Source organism: Pygocentrus nattereri, chromosome 3 (genome assembly GCF_015220715.1).
Source record: "Pygocentrus nattereri isolate fPygNat1 chromosome 3, fPygNat1.pri, whole genome shotgun sequence".
Taxonomy (NCBI): domain Eukaryota; kingdom Metazoa; phylum Chordata; class Actinopteri; order Characiformes; family Serrasalmidae; genus Pygocentrus; species Pygocentrus nattereri.
Window position 1 is genome coordinate 20370647 of NC_051213.1, and position 18911 is coordinate 20389557.

Sequence of the window (18911 nt, forward strand, 5' to 3'; positions counted from 1 at the left end):
GGTTCCTAAATGGTTCTTGAGTTTGATTAATAGATCCAGGAAAAAAATCTTTAATTGGTGTATACACCACATACATGATGTGGTGGTTCTTTAACACATGTGAATATGGAAATATACAGAAATAGTATTAGTTATATTATAATAATACTCCAGGTATTTTTACAAGATGCCTATAAGACTCTTACAATCAATTCAGACAGTTACTAAAGTTTACTACAGGATTCAACAGTAATAATATATATTACTATAGGACGTGCAGGAATAGGGAGCTGGTTGACACAGTTTTCACTCTCTGCTTTTTATCCCAGGCATATCATACAACATATGGTGGTGGTTGGCACAAAAGACTACAATTTCAAAGAATGAAGAAACAGAGATTATCAGACCAAGTAAGTTTTTAAAAATTCACAGTACCACAACGATAAAATAAAATATTACTCACGTAAAAGTAGAGAAAAATGCATTCAATACATAAGTAGTTTGAGTTCAGAAATGCTATTTTCATTGTGTGAGATACTTACTTATCACCAAATGACCTGAAGCTTAGAGGTAAATAAATGTGATATTTAAAATAAACACCACATTCTAGTTGTGTTATTTAACATACTATTTAATGTGTGCAAGGTATAATTAAAATATCAACCTCAATCAACCTCAAAATCAATGTTCCAATCAAATAAATAAACAGGTCCCATTTTTTACATTAGCTAGCTAGAATGACTTATCTTTGGCTTTCAGGTCACATAACAAAATATAGCAGATTTCTATTTCTTTTACATTTACCCAGGGAGAAATGTTTACACCCCATCTTCACAGACTGAAAGTGCAGTTTTTTTTTTGACAAAATGAAAAAAAAAATCAAAAAGGCAATCAAGTTTGTGTTACTTTTTGAGATTTCCCCTTCCTGACCCAGAAGTTAACATAGTGCCAACCAATCCAGTTGCCCCTTTTTATATGCAGGTGACAATACAACAGATTACTGTAGATGGATCATAATATATTGAATAATTCTTAAATTTACTTATAGATATACACTCACTGGCCACTTTATTGTTTGTTCAGTTGCTTGTTAACACAAATAGCTAATCAGCTAATCACATGGCCACAACTCAATGCATTTAGGCATGTAGAGGTGGTCAAGACAACTTGCTGAAGTGCAGAACGAGCATCAGAATGGAGAAGAAAGATGATTTAAGTGACTTTGAACGTGGCATGGTTGTTGGTGCCAGACGGGCTGGTCTGAGTATTTCAGAAACTGCTGATCTGCTAGGATTTTCACACACAACCATCTCTAGGGTTTACAGAGAACGGTCCGAAAAAGAGAAAATATCCAGTGAGCGGCAGTTGTGTGGACGAAAATGCCTTGTTGATGTGAGAGGTCAGAGGAGAATGGGCAGACTGGTTCCAGATGATAGAAAGGCAACAGTAACTCAAATAACCAACCAAAATCTCTGAGGAATGTTTCCAACACCTTGTTGAAAGTATGCCACGAAGTATTAAGGCAGTTCTGAAGGCAAAAGGGGGTCCCACCTTTTACTAACAAGTAAACCTAATAAAGTGGCAGGTGAGTGTAGTATTACTACATCACCCTTAGCAAAATATTAAAATGTTCTGAAATTATTTTGATGTGACACAGAACTTTAAATAGATATAGAACCTTTACAAGAGAACTCTTGAAAAAACATTTTTAAGAGTGGTGACCTTTTTATAAGAGAAACTTTAAAAGGATTCTTCATTCTTAAATCCCCTTTACAAAAAGTTATTTGAAGAATCATCCACTGAAAAGTTCTGTACGTAACCAAAAGTGGTTCCCTCTATGGTATTGCTTCAATGAAATTTTTTAGCCCTTCATTTTAAGACTGTACTTTATGTACAGTAGCTGTGTATATATTACTGAGGATTATGAGTGTGTTTGCCAAAAACAAAAAATAAATTTCCCCCATAACTCTTATCATGCATTGGCTAGTGTTGGTGGTGCTTTACTCACTTGAAGCCTTTTTTCCAGCATTCACTATTCAGCCGAATATAAATCAGAATGGGCCTGTGATTATGCATCTCCCTTTGTCCCTGCAGTGATTTCCAAAAGCCTCTTGCTACACTCTGCACCCTTACACAGCCCCCCCCACAGCTACAGGACGGATAACCCAGCACCCGTCCGGCCGTCCGCTTGAAGAAGGACCAGGCTGAGGCAGCAGCAACAGGAGGGAGAGGGCTTTAGGACAGGCAAGCTTTTGCAGGGAAAGCCGCTCCTCCTGGCCCAGTCACGCCTGCAGGCTGTGGGTTTTTACAGGCCGCCTCGAATGCAGCAGAGCCAGAGCCGGTCCAGAGCAGAGGAGGGCGCCGTGCCAGCCAACCAGAGGCCATCACCCATACAAGCCAAGAGAGGGCAGAAAGAGGGGGAGTACAGGACTGGAGGAGCGAGAGCAGAGAATGAAAAACTCAAGGAGGGAGGTTGAAGATGTTGGTCATGTAAATGAGGGGTCCTGCGAGTACTTTACTCTGAGCTGAAAATAAAATTTTGGAGGCCAAACTGAGTCTGAGCTTGTAGAAGTAGATGTAGAAGTGCATCGATCAGAAAGTTTCAGTTGCTACACAGTTTGAACAAGCATAAAACATAAAAAATGAACTATGAAGCATATCATCCAGATGAATTATGACACATTTACAACTTGGAGGAAAAAATAATGCTGTAAACCTGTACATCTACAAAAAGCAGTTAGATGTAAGTAGTAATGTGTCAGCATGGTTAGCACCCTGTGGTGAAATCATGGCTTGATGCAAAAGCAGCAGAAAGCACAAGCATTCACTCTCTCTCACTCTCTCACTCTCTTTAAATATGCTCTGACAGTAAGTGTTATTTAAAGAAGTCCAATTATGCATAATTCTCAACATAATCTGTCTATCCACTTTCATTAACTTGAGTTTATATTTAAAGGAACTTGGGATGAGGAATGACAACAGTTTACCAGTGCGCAGGGGTGGGTGTTCTTCAGCAGGGCAACAGCGCTCCCTGGTGTCTGACTGCTCTGCCCACAGAAAGAAAAAAAAAGAACAATAATATTGCTTCTTGCATTCAAGGTGGTGAATAAATGCTTTGTAGTGGCAAAATTGCTTTGTGTTGCCTTTTCTTCCATACAGCTAAACAGATGAACAAAATCCTGCCCACATGCAAATTGCATTTCCTCGGCCTTTTAAAAACGCCTATTGCTGTGAAGCTGTTGCCCCTGGCAGAGCTGAGAAGAGAGGACAGGTTTGTTTTGGAAAACGGGGTATATCTATAGAAAGCACACCACTATTTTTTTTCTGTCTCACCTTTTTTCCACAGCTCTTTTAAGCAGATATTAAAGTGCTTTTCAAACATCTGAAAAAGGGCATTGCTGGTTTCAGTGAGAATAAGCGTTATGTATGCTGATTAGCAACTGGAGGATGCACCTGCTAGATAATCGGCAGGAATTCAGACACCAGAAACAGGTCATTGTTTTAAGAGTTGAATTACGGGTACATTCCACATGACAAACTCATTTCAAGTATGTGTTTAAAAAAATCTGTGGAAGTAACCGTTCTTTTGCTCTATTATGAACTATAAAACAGCAAGAACAGTTCTTATTACCTCATAAAACAGTTGGGCATTTTATGACCTGTGACAAATGTCAAGTTATGCAATAAGAGAAATTTAGAAAAGAGAAAGACCTAGAGCATAAAAATTTAACAATGTCTAAAATCATCTGTTTCTACCTGTTCCCATGTCTTCTACTGTCCACAGCTCATGCCTGTTGTTCACTGGCCTATTTTTACCATTTATTATATGAGCTGAAAATGAATTTGGACATTAGCATCACTTCAGAACTCCTGTCGAAAGCATTCATTGTTTATTCATGGGTCATATAACTTTATATACTGTACATAACTATATACTGTACATAACTAATGTAATATAATGTTATTATGTATAATATAATGTAAATAAATAACATACATAAGATAATGGGGTAGTTGTGGGCTGGAGGTTAGGGAACCAGCCCTGTGACGGTTTGATCCCCTCGGCTGACAGTCCATGACTGAAGTATCCTTGAGCAAGGCACCTAACCCCCAATTGCTCCCCAAGCGCTGTGGATAGGGCTGCTCACTGCTCCGGGCAAGCGTGCTCACTGCTTCCTAGTGTGTGTGTTTACTAGTGTGCGTGCATCTGGGTGTTTCACTGCACAGATGGGTTAAATGCAGAGATCTAATTCCACAGAGTGCAAACGCAGTTGGCAAAATGGTTCTAAATTCTAGAAATTCTAAATTCTTACTGGCTGCACACCAATATAGTGTATGTAACTGGTGGTTTTCTAATATACCATACATAACATGACAGCATACCAATATACTGTATAAACATGGCTGCATACCAATATACTATATACAACTGGTTGAAAGTTTGAAATGCTTCTTTGCTATCAAAACAACATTTTATAATAATGTATTTTAGTATCCCTGTGAAGGAGAAGCAGCTTAGAAGGTGTATGTATTTTAGTATAGTACAGATGTATTATTCAGAGCCATTAAAATGTCAAAAAACATATTTATTTATCTGGCTATTATATATAAATTCAATCTAGGAGTAATAAAGAAATTCTGGTTTTAATTTGTGCTTTACCTAGATAGAGTCTATTTTGCCTTCACTTTTAGGTTAATCTTTTATATTTCAATTGTTCAGTGACATGCTATTTTAACACATTAACAGAGTGTGTGTTGCTCTTTTGATGTAAAAGCTCAAAAACATTCTAAATGTACAGTTTTGGGGTTTTCTTTTGGAGGAGGTGATGTTAAGTCCAGTTTGAAGTGAGAGAATGTGGCTTTGGGCTGCAAAAGCCTTGTTAGTCCACATGTGCATAGTGTGGAGGGGATTTCTCCTTGTTTGTGTTGATGATCTGAAAGCCCGAACAAACATAACAGCAGTGTTTGTAAGCAAATCAATGTTCATCCTGATTCCTCTGATTCCTTACCTTCCTGGGAAAATTCCTATATGTTTTCATTTATTTAAGCATAGGCTTCTCAATAACTTTCTATTCTTGTAGTTCTCAATATTTGGGGAAGGAATGTATAGTCTCTGCACATGCACTTTTCTCCAGATATAGCCTGCATGTCGAACACTTCGGTTCCTCACTTTCATTTCAACATACCTTGCATAATACCCAAATACTGAGTTGAATAATTCATAGTAGTTACTGGTAATGCGTCTTATGACTAAGAACTGAGTAGGCTTGGGGTTCAAAGACATGAATGACCCTGCTTAAAAAATGCTTTCACAATACATAACCTAAGCTGCATGTGCTCATATAATGTATGCATCAGTGTACACAGGGCATATTTTACAAATGGTGCATTTGTCCCAGCAATGAAAAAAACATTCTTATCTGAAATATGCAATAATTTTTGAGATGTCGAGACACCTACAATGAAGCTGGAATACAGGATGTCTGGTCACCTTAATTTTTGAAGACAAACAAGTAACATCAATCTAAATAGTCCTATAGGGTCCACTTCCTAGAGAAACTATATACAGAGTTATGGATCATTTTATTGCTGCTATTTGCCTGTAAGGAGGTAATAACTGTTCCACTGAGAATAATACAGTGTGACGTACATTTTTTCATTTTACTAAACTTAACCAGCTGCTGGAAAGCTTTTCTGTTAAGCTAGTGTAGTTAAATCAAACCCATTATAATAACAGAGGGGTTGGGATGGTTTCTTTCCAGTTGCATAATTGGATCCCCCAGCTGCTGGTGCATTTGTGTATGCTTATTTATCTGAGTGAGAATGACAGAGCAGATAACAGAACACTTTATGGTTTATGGCCTGGTAACTCTCTTTATTTGGCCCTTCCAAAAACCAGACTTATATCTCAGGTTAAACCCTGCTACTCCTGTGCAATTAAAGTAAAGACTGCATACTTCTAATGCATTATTCAAGAGCATGTGTGTGTGCATGCTAATGAGTTAATGCATTCTTGCTGCTACTGCAATTAAGAGAGTACACTCAGTAATGGAGGGCAGGGTGTGAATGCCAGGCTGTTTCTGAGAGGTGGTTGGAACTGTCACTCCCCAAAACCACCCCTCATTACAGCTATTTAGATTTTAGAGAACAGGCAGTGCTGGAAACGTTAGTGGAAGAACAGCAGGTTTGGTAGCTCAGATGAATGTGTTTCTTGTAATGCATTATGTAATACGTTGAGCAGTAAGTGCTTTACATAAAGGACATATGATTCACACCAACAGTGACGACACCAATGGATGCACCATGCAGTACACATACAGTGGAATTTGCTTGTTTACTTGTTATTGTTACATCTCAAACAAGGTAATGCTGTGAAAGCATGCTACTCCTTCCTCTACCATCTAAGGTCAATATAAATGTTTATGTTACACTACTTACATAAGACTTTATAATAATAAATAATAAATATGTATAGTGTTGTGGTTGTGAAGGCTCTGTTTGAAAATGGTTACCATGGATAACATGCATTATGAATAAGAGAGATAAAAGAGAGACACCAGGGCTGTCTGTGTGGTGTTGATGGAAGCTAACAAGAACAGTACTGTGTAAAAGTCACAGGACTCCCTCCATTTATTGTATTGCCAGTTAAATCAGCCATTAAGTCAGTATTTTCAGGAAATATTTCTAAGGTGGTTAGACAATAGATGATAATCCACTCAGTAAAAAAGGAGTTTCCAAACTGGAGAATTATTTGAAAATATAGAGGAAATGGGACTCACAACTGCTCAATAGCTGCTAAACAACCAAAACATTCTTTCATCTTTAAGAGAAAATCAAGCTCCACTCTTGCCTCAGATCTGAAAAAAAAGCCACAGGTATTTCTGTCCATCATTCAACAGTGAGAAGAACTCTGTGAGTCTGAAAGGATGTGTAGCTGTCAAGAAGCTGTTACTGAGAAAATACACAAAAAACTGCAGATCAGTCAAAAAGCTGATGATGAGGAAAAAAAACTGAACTTTAGATGTGTGGAAAAATAGCCCTGTGCATTTCTTTAAAAAAAAAAGCCAGTCTCCTAGTAGAAAGGCCAGTCTCCTCTAATAGAAGCTGTAAAAATGCAAAGAGTGGATGCAGTAAATACTGAAAAAAATCACATAATATGTATTTGTTGAGGCTTCTGTGCACTTTTATCCCTAAAATATTTTTTTGCTGACACGGAAAAATTAGTAACTTGTACTTTATGCCCATTTTGACTGAAAACAAATGAAAGGTGCCCTCTTTTGCAAAGTACTGAGCATTGTTAAGAAAACTGGATCTTTGTGAGACACTGGCATACATTATGTCAGAACATTTGCTTGTGGTATAATTCCATTTAAAAGCTTTGATTTATGAATGATAAGTCTCAGGATGCACATGCTCAATTGCACATGACAGTCAGTTCATCTGTGACTGATTGAGTTTCTCTTGCAGTGTGTGTTTCATCTCAGCAGAAATGTTTGGGTTTGAAACCTCCTGGCACACAGCATCCATTTTGCATGCCACAAGCCCACATGCCGGCCTGCCACAAGGAGTCCATTTATCTACTGTACCTCCTGATTACTATCATTTATACCCACACTTCCTCACACACACAAACTGTTATTATTAGAAACCTGCCGTGATAATCACAGGCATGCTAAGAAATCACTATCTGTGCGTTCTTTTTTCCTCAGTGGCACATGGAAAAAGAGAAAGAGAGAGAAAGGGAGAGTCGAGAGAATAAGGGAGCAGAGTGTGAGACAAAACTCCACTGCTCACACTCAGTGTTTGTATTTTAGTGGCTCAGATTCAATCTGTCCCTCTGGTTTATTCCCCCTCATATCAGGCCATGGGCTCCTTCACCTACCATCATCCATCACAAGCCCCCAGCAGCTAGCACATGCAGAGGTCAATCTCAAGTTCTCCTGCCTGTGCCATCGCAGAGAGTCAGTGCCTCCATGGCCCAAATCCAGCCCAATCCAACAGGCCAGGAGAGGGTTTAGCCCACTAATGAATCCAGTCTAAGCCCGCAAACACAGGTAGGCCTCCCAGGTCACCCGCCCGTAATTGGATAAAAGATAATCCTCAAAAGCCATTACCACACATGGCCTGATATGAAAAATCACGGCCAAGCCATCACCATGAGAAGAGCATAATTAAGCTGCGGCACACACTTCAGATGCCCAAAAGAGCTCATTTTAATTCAACATTAAGAATTAATTTCCACTAAAACACTTGTGGAGCAGGAAAGCAAAGCTCAGTGTGATTAGATTTATGGCTGTGCATGGAGACAAATGGAAAGGAAACTTTTATAGGCATTTTCCCTCTGCACTCTAAACTGAAATCCCCCCTCCTCAGTTTAATCAGATCCCTAAATGTTGGCTATAAAATTCTAGATTACACATAGTAGTGCAGTGTTCTTGTCAGAAACAAATTTGTATTAGAAAAAGTCACCCTGTTCCTTGAGTTAGGTCTGTTGATGTTCTTGACAGTTATCATCACAAGTATAAGTTGATATAATAGTTTGGCTGCAATTATTGTTTTCAGTTAAATAAAGTATGGAACATGTAGGCCAGATACCACTTTACAAACAACATTCTCCTGAGAATTAACTAAAATGACATATCAGTTCCCCGGCTCACCACAACTCTCAGCAATGGTCCAGTGAAGCGAAGTCTAGACGGCCTATGTGACAGGTTAATGGACACGCACTTTACTGGGATCTGAATGCAAATGTTGATTACGACCGTAGCCAGATTAAGTTAGGAGGGCTGCTCATCTCAGCAGCACTTGAGAACATCAGATGTTCATGACGTGTCCATTTCAATCCGTATTAGTCACAAATGCCTGGTCACATGGACAAGATGTTCATTGTAGAGAAGCTGGTGGAAGTGGGGAGAGTTCACAGCCCATACTCCAAACAATCGTTAATTGCTTCAGCAACTAATCTGGAAAACAATTAGTGTTTGCAAGGCAAGTGCCTTTCAGTTCAGGAGGAACAATGGGTAACAATGATGCAAGGGGACATGTGTGCACAAATATTTCATAAAGCATACAGCAGCAGCAAATGAGGTCATGAGGGCCACAAGTAATTGAAGGTTTAAAAAATGCTAACGTTGAGGCACAGCTGCTGATGTTTCTCTAAACTGTGATAAGAAGACATGCAACTCATGCAGATACACATTTGTACATACTACACATATAGTCAATGACATGTAAAAGTCAAATTCACAATATTTTCCAAACATATCATGGTATTTTAATTAAATCAATTCATCTATACTGAGGGAAAGTCCTAAACAACCTTATAAAATTCATTTCTACTGGTGTGCTAAAATCCTTTTTTACTCTTTTACTGCTAAAACTAAAAATTGGTATTGTTGTATGACATTAACTCTTGTATACCTGTGTATATGACATGTATATGTCTGTATAGTGATATTTCCCCGCACTATATGTTCATATATATATATATATATATATATATATATATATATATATATATATATATTGTCATAGTCAGACCTTGTACAGTACTGTGCAAATGTCAAAGACAGCCTTTTCAATTTTTTATTTCTAGTTAACACAGCAATTAAATAGTTTTTCATTTTATAGTTCATGAAAGAGCTGGAAACATTTCATACTAAATTATACAGAAGCCTCAACAATTAAATATAACTTTTTAAATACAGCTTCCATTCTTTTTGGGAGACTTGTTTTCAGGCTTTTGAAGAAATCTGCAGTGATATCTTTGACACCATGTAATGTCATATTAAGTTCAGTCAGAAGTTGGATGTATTTTTAACCATTCAAAAACAGCAGCTACCCATCACACTGCAAGAAAATTTAATGATGAAATGGTCCAAAATTGCTTAAAATAAAGCTATATTATTGCTACATTAACTCACCTTAAAAGGTGAGAATGTTTTGTTTCTTCTCCCATAAAGTCATCATTTTGGAGGTGGACTTTTTGTTCCAGCAGTGCAAATATTTAAGTATATACATAACATTGTCAGTCTATAATGACGTCATACTTTTCAAAGATTCAAATGAGATCACAGTGACAGTGAGTCAATTGGGGGTTGGCTCCAGTATTGATCCAGTAGAGCAGGAAGGGATGGTGCAATTGCTGCCATAGTGATTATGCATAGACTGATATCCCTCTTCACTTAGCAGCTTCATGTTTTCATCAGGCCTCATTAAAAAACAATGCTGGAGTGAGCCTATCTTGCTGTTTGCTGGTTGACTGCACCATAAAAGTCAGGACCTCATCACTCCCAATTGAGTGATAAGCCCACACACAAATTGGAACTGGTTTGATTATCCCTTGCTGTAGACATAAAAAAAATCCTCACCTCCTCTGCCTTTCTCACACCCTCTCTCTCTCTTGCACTCTATCTCCTTCTTCAGCACTCTGTGGCTGTGCATGCTTCTCTCCTGTATGACTTTAAGCTAGCGCCTCACGAAAAACTGCAGCCTGGTCTCACTGAGGCCCTTTCAGAACGCGATCTGTGAGGTGCTCATTCACACATATGCAGGCGTCCACAACAAACTGACAGTGTGATGTCCACTCCTAAAGTATTTAAAAGCCCCCAGGCAGTGTGGTGGGTGCATAAATTAAGTTGGATGAGAGAATGAGATTGGCTTTGTTGTTGAATGGTAACATCAGTGGGTTTCTCCAACATAGAAAAGGGGTGGCAGCTGTACTTTCACTGCAAGTCACCAAATGGGGTTGAGTAGGAAGCACTTGCAAACTAGTGCAATTTCATTACTTGGTCATGGTTATATTTGTTGTATTTTTGTATTGTTATTTTTATATTCAAACTAAGTTTATGATTATGATTACGATTTGTGAAAGTTATTGGAAAATATTTGTTGATTAATTGCTCATTAATGATACTACACCTGTTTGCTCCTTAATATATTATTCCAGTACAGCCACACATTAATGGATAGTCACAATGGTACTCCAACCAGATTGCAGACAAGCTTGAATAAAAGCAACCTGGATTGTTATCCTTTAATTCTCTTTGGGCTCACATCATATGATTGTCACCAATACACCGTGTTATTCAAATAAATACAAGGATTTTTCATACAAGACTCTTTAATAGATTGTAAGCATACCTTTGATCTGCCAGATTTCACCAAAACTATTAAACAGTACTTGAGCGGGAGGAACGAGACATGGAAGAGGAGCGAGTTTTTTCCACCCCCTTTTTTGTTTGTTTGTTTATTGATTAGATCAGATGAAGGCAAGTCAGACTTCGTGCTGTAGAAAGTGGGGCAATCAATGGAAGTTGATAAGGCCAAATAATGTCTGGGCAGTTGTGGTCATCCAGAGTTGTCTATAGCAGATAATGGGAAAATCGTCTAATCTTTTCTTGGGTGAGGGTCAGAGTAAATGATATAGGCAAAAAGTGGGCCCAACCATTAGGAGAGACTTTGAATGAAATGGATCCGTCTCCTTCATTAGTACAGCACTATATATGGCAGAAGTGTTTCATTTACTAAATAGCACTAAAATCATGAAGCAATAAATTAATGTGGGCACTTTTTCATCAGCCAGCATCAGTATTTACCAGTCACATAAATAAACAGGCCAGTACGTATTGCGTAAGAGGCTGAAGATGTTTTCTTATTTGTAGCTGTAGATGGGTGTAGTGTTTTGAAAAGGGGATGGGGGAGAACTAGAAGTACAAATTTAGTATTTGGTCTATGAATGCAGTTATTTGCAGTTACCAGTGTCTTGCTGTGTGAGCAGCATTAGAGTCTTTGTTTTTATCTGCACAGAGCAGCTAGTGTTTTGTAAACACTAAAAAAAGATGGTTGACGTACATCAATTGATCCATTTTCATCACAGCCCAAGAATTGCGCAGGACAGTGAAAAATGATTTCCTCAAAGTTGGGTAGAATGGCCCTCCCCTTTATCCATCACTCACCACAGTGCTAGCCAACACAGGTATCTGTTAGCTTATTGGTTCTGGTCCACTTTTTTTTTTCTTTGCTCTTTATCTATGTAAGATAGGTTGGTGCAAAATTCTGGACCATCTGGGGGTCCCTAAGAACTGGTTTTCGAACCTCAATGTTAGCTGATGCAATAGAATTGACAGTTGCATCGTCTTCCCAGGACACTGAGCTGTCCAGCTGCATTAGTTAAAAAAGATGTGACTGGCTTCATGTGTCTTGAAGAAAATGTGCTAGCCTTCACCCTTCCAGCTAGTCTTGTATCAGGTAATAGGTGAGCATTAGCCTTGACAAAAAATGGGAAAAACAAACTAACTAAGAAATCTATTCGTGATCCATGCTAAGATCAAGTTGGCACAGCTAGCTATGGCTAGGCTCAAGTGATTGCAGTATAGCATATCATATTGAGTGTGAAAATAGAAATTAAAATAATGGGCTAAGATTCTGGCCAAAAGCTTGCCATGCATGAAAAAAGGAGAGGAAACAGAGAGAGTTGCACAGTTAATAAATCCTGACAGAAATGCACTTGTTAAGCATTGTTTACTTCCACATATAGCCAGATGCTAGCACTAACAACATTACAAGTACTTAAAGGTGCTAGCTAGCACAACAGTAAGCATGGGGAGCAAGGGTTTTTCACCTTGTTGTGAAAACACTGAGGACGCTGTGAGACCATGTGCATTTGCCTTGATGTTTTCAGGGGGCCAGCCATGTGTGCAGTTCTGGTATTGTGAAATGTTTTGAAACGGCATATACTGTAGCATGTTTGCAAATAAAGGGTGAGGGACAGGGATGCCACAAGTGAAAAAATTCTCAATAGCAAATGATTTAATTCTCTTCATTGTGGTGTGATGTTCTGAGCAAAAAAATCTTCAGTAGACTAAAGATCAGAAAGATCCACCCCATCATGGACACTGGCATTTAAACTGTGCACTTATACCACCCGGACTGTCTCTCTTCTCTTTAGCTCAGGCTAAGCTCATGATTTCATGAATTCAATTTTTTTTTTAATTTTGATTAGTCAGACAACAGGATTTTTTTCATTTAGCCACCTTCTCTGTGCTCGAGCTAAGAAAACTCAGGCCCAAATAAGATGGCAGTGTTTCTGGATCCTATTTATATATGGTTTCTTAGATGGATGGATGGGTGAATGGATCGATCGATAGATAGATAGCTAGAGAGACAGACAGACAGACAGATTAGAGTGTAAAGTGCACAGTGAAAATGTTATTACAGTAGCAGTTATGATATATTGCACAATGTGTATTAACACACTTTCTTCCTTGCAAGCTAAAGTTTTAACTTGCATTTGTGGATGCAGTGACAAACTGTGTTCACAGACTCTGGTGTTCTTGAGCCCATGTAGTGATTTCCACTACAGAATTGTGTCTGTTTTTAACGCAGCGCAGTCTGAGAGCCAGAAGATCACAGCCAGCAAATATTGGTTTCATTGAATCTTTTAATCATATTACGTACTGCAAATAATGAAAAATAATTTTTCCTATTTTATGTTAAGAATTGTTATTCTTAAATTGCTGCACAGCTGTGCAGTCTTTCACAGAGTTATAAACCCCTCCAGAACATTACCTGTCCTTTGTTGCCCCGTCATAACTTTTTTGAAAATTAAATTTCTTAGTTTTATTGTTTAATATACTGTGTTTGTACTGTTTTCAATTAAATATACATGTATATAAAGTTTAAATGATTTGCAAGTAATTGCATTCTGTTTTCATTTACACTGTGCTCAGCATCCCAATTTGTTTTGCAAACAGGGTTGTATATTATGATATATGCCCTGAAATAATTAAGGTTTTAGAGATCAGTTCAGTGCTAATAGCAGGTAAGAGTAGTTCTTTGGTATTTTTAATATGTTGGTCTGACCAGTACCAGTGCTGTGACAAGCTCATCACGCACTTCACTAGCAGGCAATGCCACTCAATTGCTACAGCCATAAAAGTGTTACTCAGTTCCTCAAACAACACTGGAGGCAGCCTTTAGTGCTTCCCATAGGGCTTTTTACTCTCCCCTGGAGTCCATAGATTGACAGTCCTTTAAGAGCAGTCTGCCTCCATTAACTTAATGGAAGTTTTAAAAATAATGGTAATTTTCCCTTTTTGTTTACATGCCACTGGGAAACAGAGAGCAAATTTACTTCTTTTGTGTGACGTTTTTTTAACATGTACAGCTGATCTGAGAGAAGTGGAACCAATGGTAATCAACTATTTGAGACATTCTCTGATAAACGTGTAATTACTCTAAAACTCGAAATCATGTATGCATGCTCTCCATTACTGAACAAGATGGTGGTGTGCAATATATTAATTACACAACCACCTGACATTTCAACTGCTTGCTCAAAATGTGGCTGTAGATGCCTTAATGCATGCTTCATACTCATGTTTCAGTTTATAATGTGTCGAAAATCTCCTTGAACCCTAATTAATAAAAGTTTTGTAACAATCATTAGCTTGGAAAATATTAAAAATAGAGTTATAAGCACTAAAACTGAGACAGATAGGAATATAAGCATTTAACTGAGGCAGGCAGACTGGGACTGGAAGAGCAAGCCTAACATTTCCATATATGAAATGGCATGAACTCCACTCCAGACACAAAGCAGGGTATTGTAACGAAAGGAGCCATTGTGGTAGGAAAAACACCTGGAAGGTCAGAAACAGTGAGAAACACTGATTGACAGTAGATGCTAACGGGGAATAGGAAGGCTAACTGATGAGGGTTGGTAAGAACCGGTCTTTGAGCCAAATTAATAAGAAAGTGTTACAAACAACAGAGAGAAACAGGGAGGATAGAGAGGCCTGATAAAACAAGGCAGAGAAAAATTTAGTAAAAACACATCTTGAGTTGGGTGAGAAATAAGGGTTACTAGAAAATGAGACACATTGCGAATCACAACTTGGGTCCAGGGACATTAAAAAAGGAGGAGCGAAGAAAAACGCCCAGGGAGGGGTGATGAGCTTGCTCAGCCTGCAATAAGATCATTTTTACAGCCAAACGGGAAGGGAGAAAATGATAAAAGAGAAAAATTAATAAAAAGGAGTAACAATCTAGAAAAGGTTGGACAGATAAATTAAATAGCTTTATGCTGTGAGAATAAAATATAGTGATTGATCTAAGGCCGTCAGATAACCAAAAACAGTAAAAGACAACGCGTGAGAATAAATAGTCTGTTAAGCCACGTGATGAGAAAAAATAAAAAGCATGCTAGAGAGAAAAAACGCTGAAGTTAAATGTTTGTCTGTGATTTTTGTTTGTGTGTGGCCTTTTTTTTTTTTTTTGAAGTTCTGAAAATGCCCATGTAAGCACGTGACCGACTGCAGCGGTGTGTGAAAAGTGGGACATAGATTTGTTTTATGTAGGAATTGTAGTGTATACAAAAATTACTAGCACATGCTCAGAACACACATCCCCACATACATACACACACACATAACCCCACAGGTTTTTCATCCACCACCTGTTTTTAAGCCTGAAAAGGGTAACTTTACATGTTTTACTCAACATATTGCTAATGGACGCTTTGTGGGTGACTTCCCTCATTGCGCTGAAACTTACCAAGTGGCTGACTTTCCATTACTTAACTTTTCAACTATGTTAGTAGCTAGAGCAGATATTTGGTGGCATTGTTTATCCACCACCTTAAGACCAACGTTACCTAGGACTTGGACAGACACGTGTGCCATTACTGTACTTACAATGCCAATTGCCATAATTACTGAACATGACAATGTACCACACCACAGAACAAAAAGATCAGCATCCGTTCTGGGTAGTTTTGACAACACCATCTATTTTGATGCCATAGGGGTCCCTGATAAGTTCAAGGCAAGAGATCAAATAGCAGGAGGGCTTGAATCATTCCTTTTCTGGTGGTCTACCATCAATAAAAATGTTGATTGGATCAATTACATCTATTACAATCAGCAACGTTTTATTAATTTCACCAGAGATGCTATAGGAGGACTTTCTGAACAATTTGATGCCACTAGTTTAATGACATGGCAAAATAGACTTGCTCTTGATATGCTTTTGGCAGAAAAAGGAGGGGTTTGTGTTATGATTGGCACCACCTGTTGCACGTTTATTCCAAACAATCCTGCCCCTGATGGTTCAGTCACTAAGGCCTTGAAAGGTTTAACTGCTTTAGCTAACAAACTGGCTGAGAATTCCGGCATAGATCATCCATTCTCCAAGATAATGGAATCCTGGTTCGGGAAATCGTCCGGTTTGGCTAAATCACTACTAGAGTCCTTGACAACAGCTATAGCACTTCAGGCAGCATGCGGTTGCTATTTTATTCCATGTGTTTGAGGACTTATGGAGAGGCTGATTGAAATGGCCCTAACAAGGAAGGTTTCTAGACATGTGCACCAGATGACAAACCGTATGAAAATCTGCCCCTGTATGACAATCTTCCAGATCGTCTTAATGACACTTCTCACATCTAACTCCAATGATCGATCAGGCAGAACTGATGTATTAATGACCTCTCATTCTCACCTGCAACTAGCCCTTCTACTTGGCACAAAGTCAATAGGGCAGAACATGACACTCCACATTGTCTATAAACTTTGTAATCCTTTGTTTGTCTTGTATGTTACAAGTATACACAGTTATCTTGTTTGTCTTGCACTTATTAGTTTTTCATTATTACTATTCAGTTTGTTTTTTTCTTATTAATATTAGATTTGTTTATCCTTTATCAGTGCCTAGTCTCACATTCACCTTGTTTTATTTTCTCACTTGTAATCACTTAACCTGACACGACATTTTTATCCTTTACACGGCTTTTACATTGCTTTGTTTACTGTAATGCATTACCTATTCACACATTTATCTTGCACTTATTTTTTTCTCACATTTGCTTTGTTTGTTTCTCACTTCTTAGATTTAATCTCACACACCACTTTTTTATTTTTACACAATAATTGCATTTTACCTTTTTACATTTTTTACGTTTTCTGTTTTTTACCTTATTACGTTTTTTTATATTTTTGCATTTTTCATTTTTTTAACTTTTAACTTTACTCTTTAAGTTTTTGGCTTTGCCTTAGCTTTTACTTTGATTTCACTGCTTTGTGTTTATGGACTCACACCCATCTCATGATTTAAATTATTTTCATATGTATGAGTCTGACGGAGAAGCGGCTTGGAAAATGGATGGATGGATGGATGGAGTCTGACTTGCTTTTTCAGTTTAACACACGTTGCCCAATTACGAGGAGTTGTGGTTGGTCACTGTTACATGCTGGGGGCTTGAGTTAGGACTAGAAGGGTCCTTTTTTGGGCTATATGGCTATTTGGGATACCTGTTATGTATATAATGAAGTTGCGAGACTCTACGATGACCTCGTTTGACTGATTTATGCTATGCCCGTCACATCTGACTATTTCTCGCCCCCATTTAAAGGTTTATCAGACTCCTACTTTGGCTTTATTCTATATTATAATGATATTATGGCAATGTTTTCACTGCTATTAGGTGGGTCCTGGGTCATGTTTTCCCGGCAGGAGGGAAATGGTAAAGTTGTTAAAATAAAGGTATGAGTTTAATTTTGATTTTTTCATTTTTAAATTTTACTCTCTAATTTTTGAACGTTTTCTTCTTGATTTTAAGACTAGTTTTTTTTAGAACCACTTTTGTTTTACACTTTTCATTTGACTTATATGGATGTAGCAGTCCATAACGAGTAGAGTGAGTAACATTTTTGAACTGTTTATAGCTTTTGAAGTTTTATTTGATTTCATTATTATTTGACATTTGACTTTGAGCACTTCCGTTAATGTTGTTTATTAATCTGTATTAATCAGTTTTATATGCTCAATGTTACTTAACTAACCAGGTTTGATGATAGTTTGACTTAATTTCACAAGTAGTTTTATAATTTTATATTTTTTGTCACTTGTAACCATTACACTTGTAATCTATGTCCTCTATGTAAATGAGCTGATAAGTATGTAATCTCGTTATAAGTTTCTGATGAGATAGGAGGGAAATGTCAGGGTTTTTTGAAGAAAATCTCCTTGAACCCTAATTAATAAAAGTTTTGTAACAATCATTAGCTTGGAAAATATTAAAAATTTTAATATTTTAGTTATAAGCACTAAATAAGCACTAAAACTGAGACAGATAGGCCTATAAGCATTGAGGCAGGCAGACTGGGACTGGAAGAGCAAGCCTAACATTTCCATATATGAAATGGTGTGAACTCCACTCCAGACACAAAGCAGGGTATTGTAATGAAAGGAGCCATTGTGGTAGGAAAAACACCTGGAAGGTCAGAAACAGTGAGAAACACTGATGTACAGTAGATGCTAACGGGGAATAGGAAGGCTAACTGATGAGGGTTGGTAAGAACCGGTCTTTGAGCCAAATTAATAAGAAAGTGTTACAAACAACGGACACAGGGAGGATAGAGAGGCCTGATAAAAACAAGGCAGAGAAAAATTTAGTAAAAACACATCTTGAGTTGGGTGAGAAATAAGGGTTACTAGACTTCTCAGGAAAATGAGACACATTGCGAATCACAACTTTGGTCCAGGGACATTAAAAAAGGAGGGGTGAAGAAAAATGCCCAGGGAGGGGTGATGAGCTTGCTCAGCTTTGGGTATAAGATGTAATGTGTTTGGATTGTCTGTACATTGTGGTTTTCGGGCGCCATTTTGTCACACTGGAACTAATAAATGAAGAGGGCCTTCTCTCTCCTTCGAACCGAACCTGCGGCTGAAGTTTGGTTTTTCATCTGACTTTTTTTGCAAAGATTGATTCTTCACTTTTCTTTAACTTTTGCAAGAACGCTTTTTCAATTCTTTTAATTTCCTACTCTTTTAAAATTAGAAAACAGATTAAATTAAAACTAAAACTTTGATTTAACTTTAATTAATTAGTAACGTTTTTCCACATCGTCTGAGACTTTGGAGCGGAGGCGGGG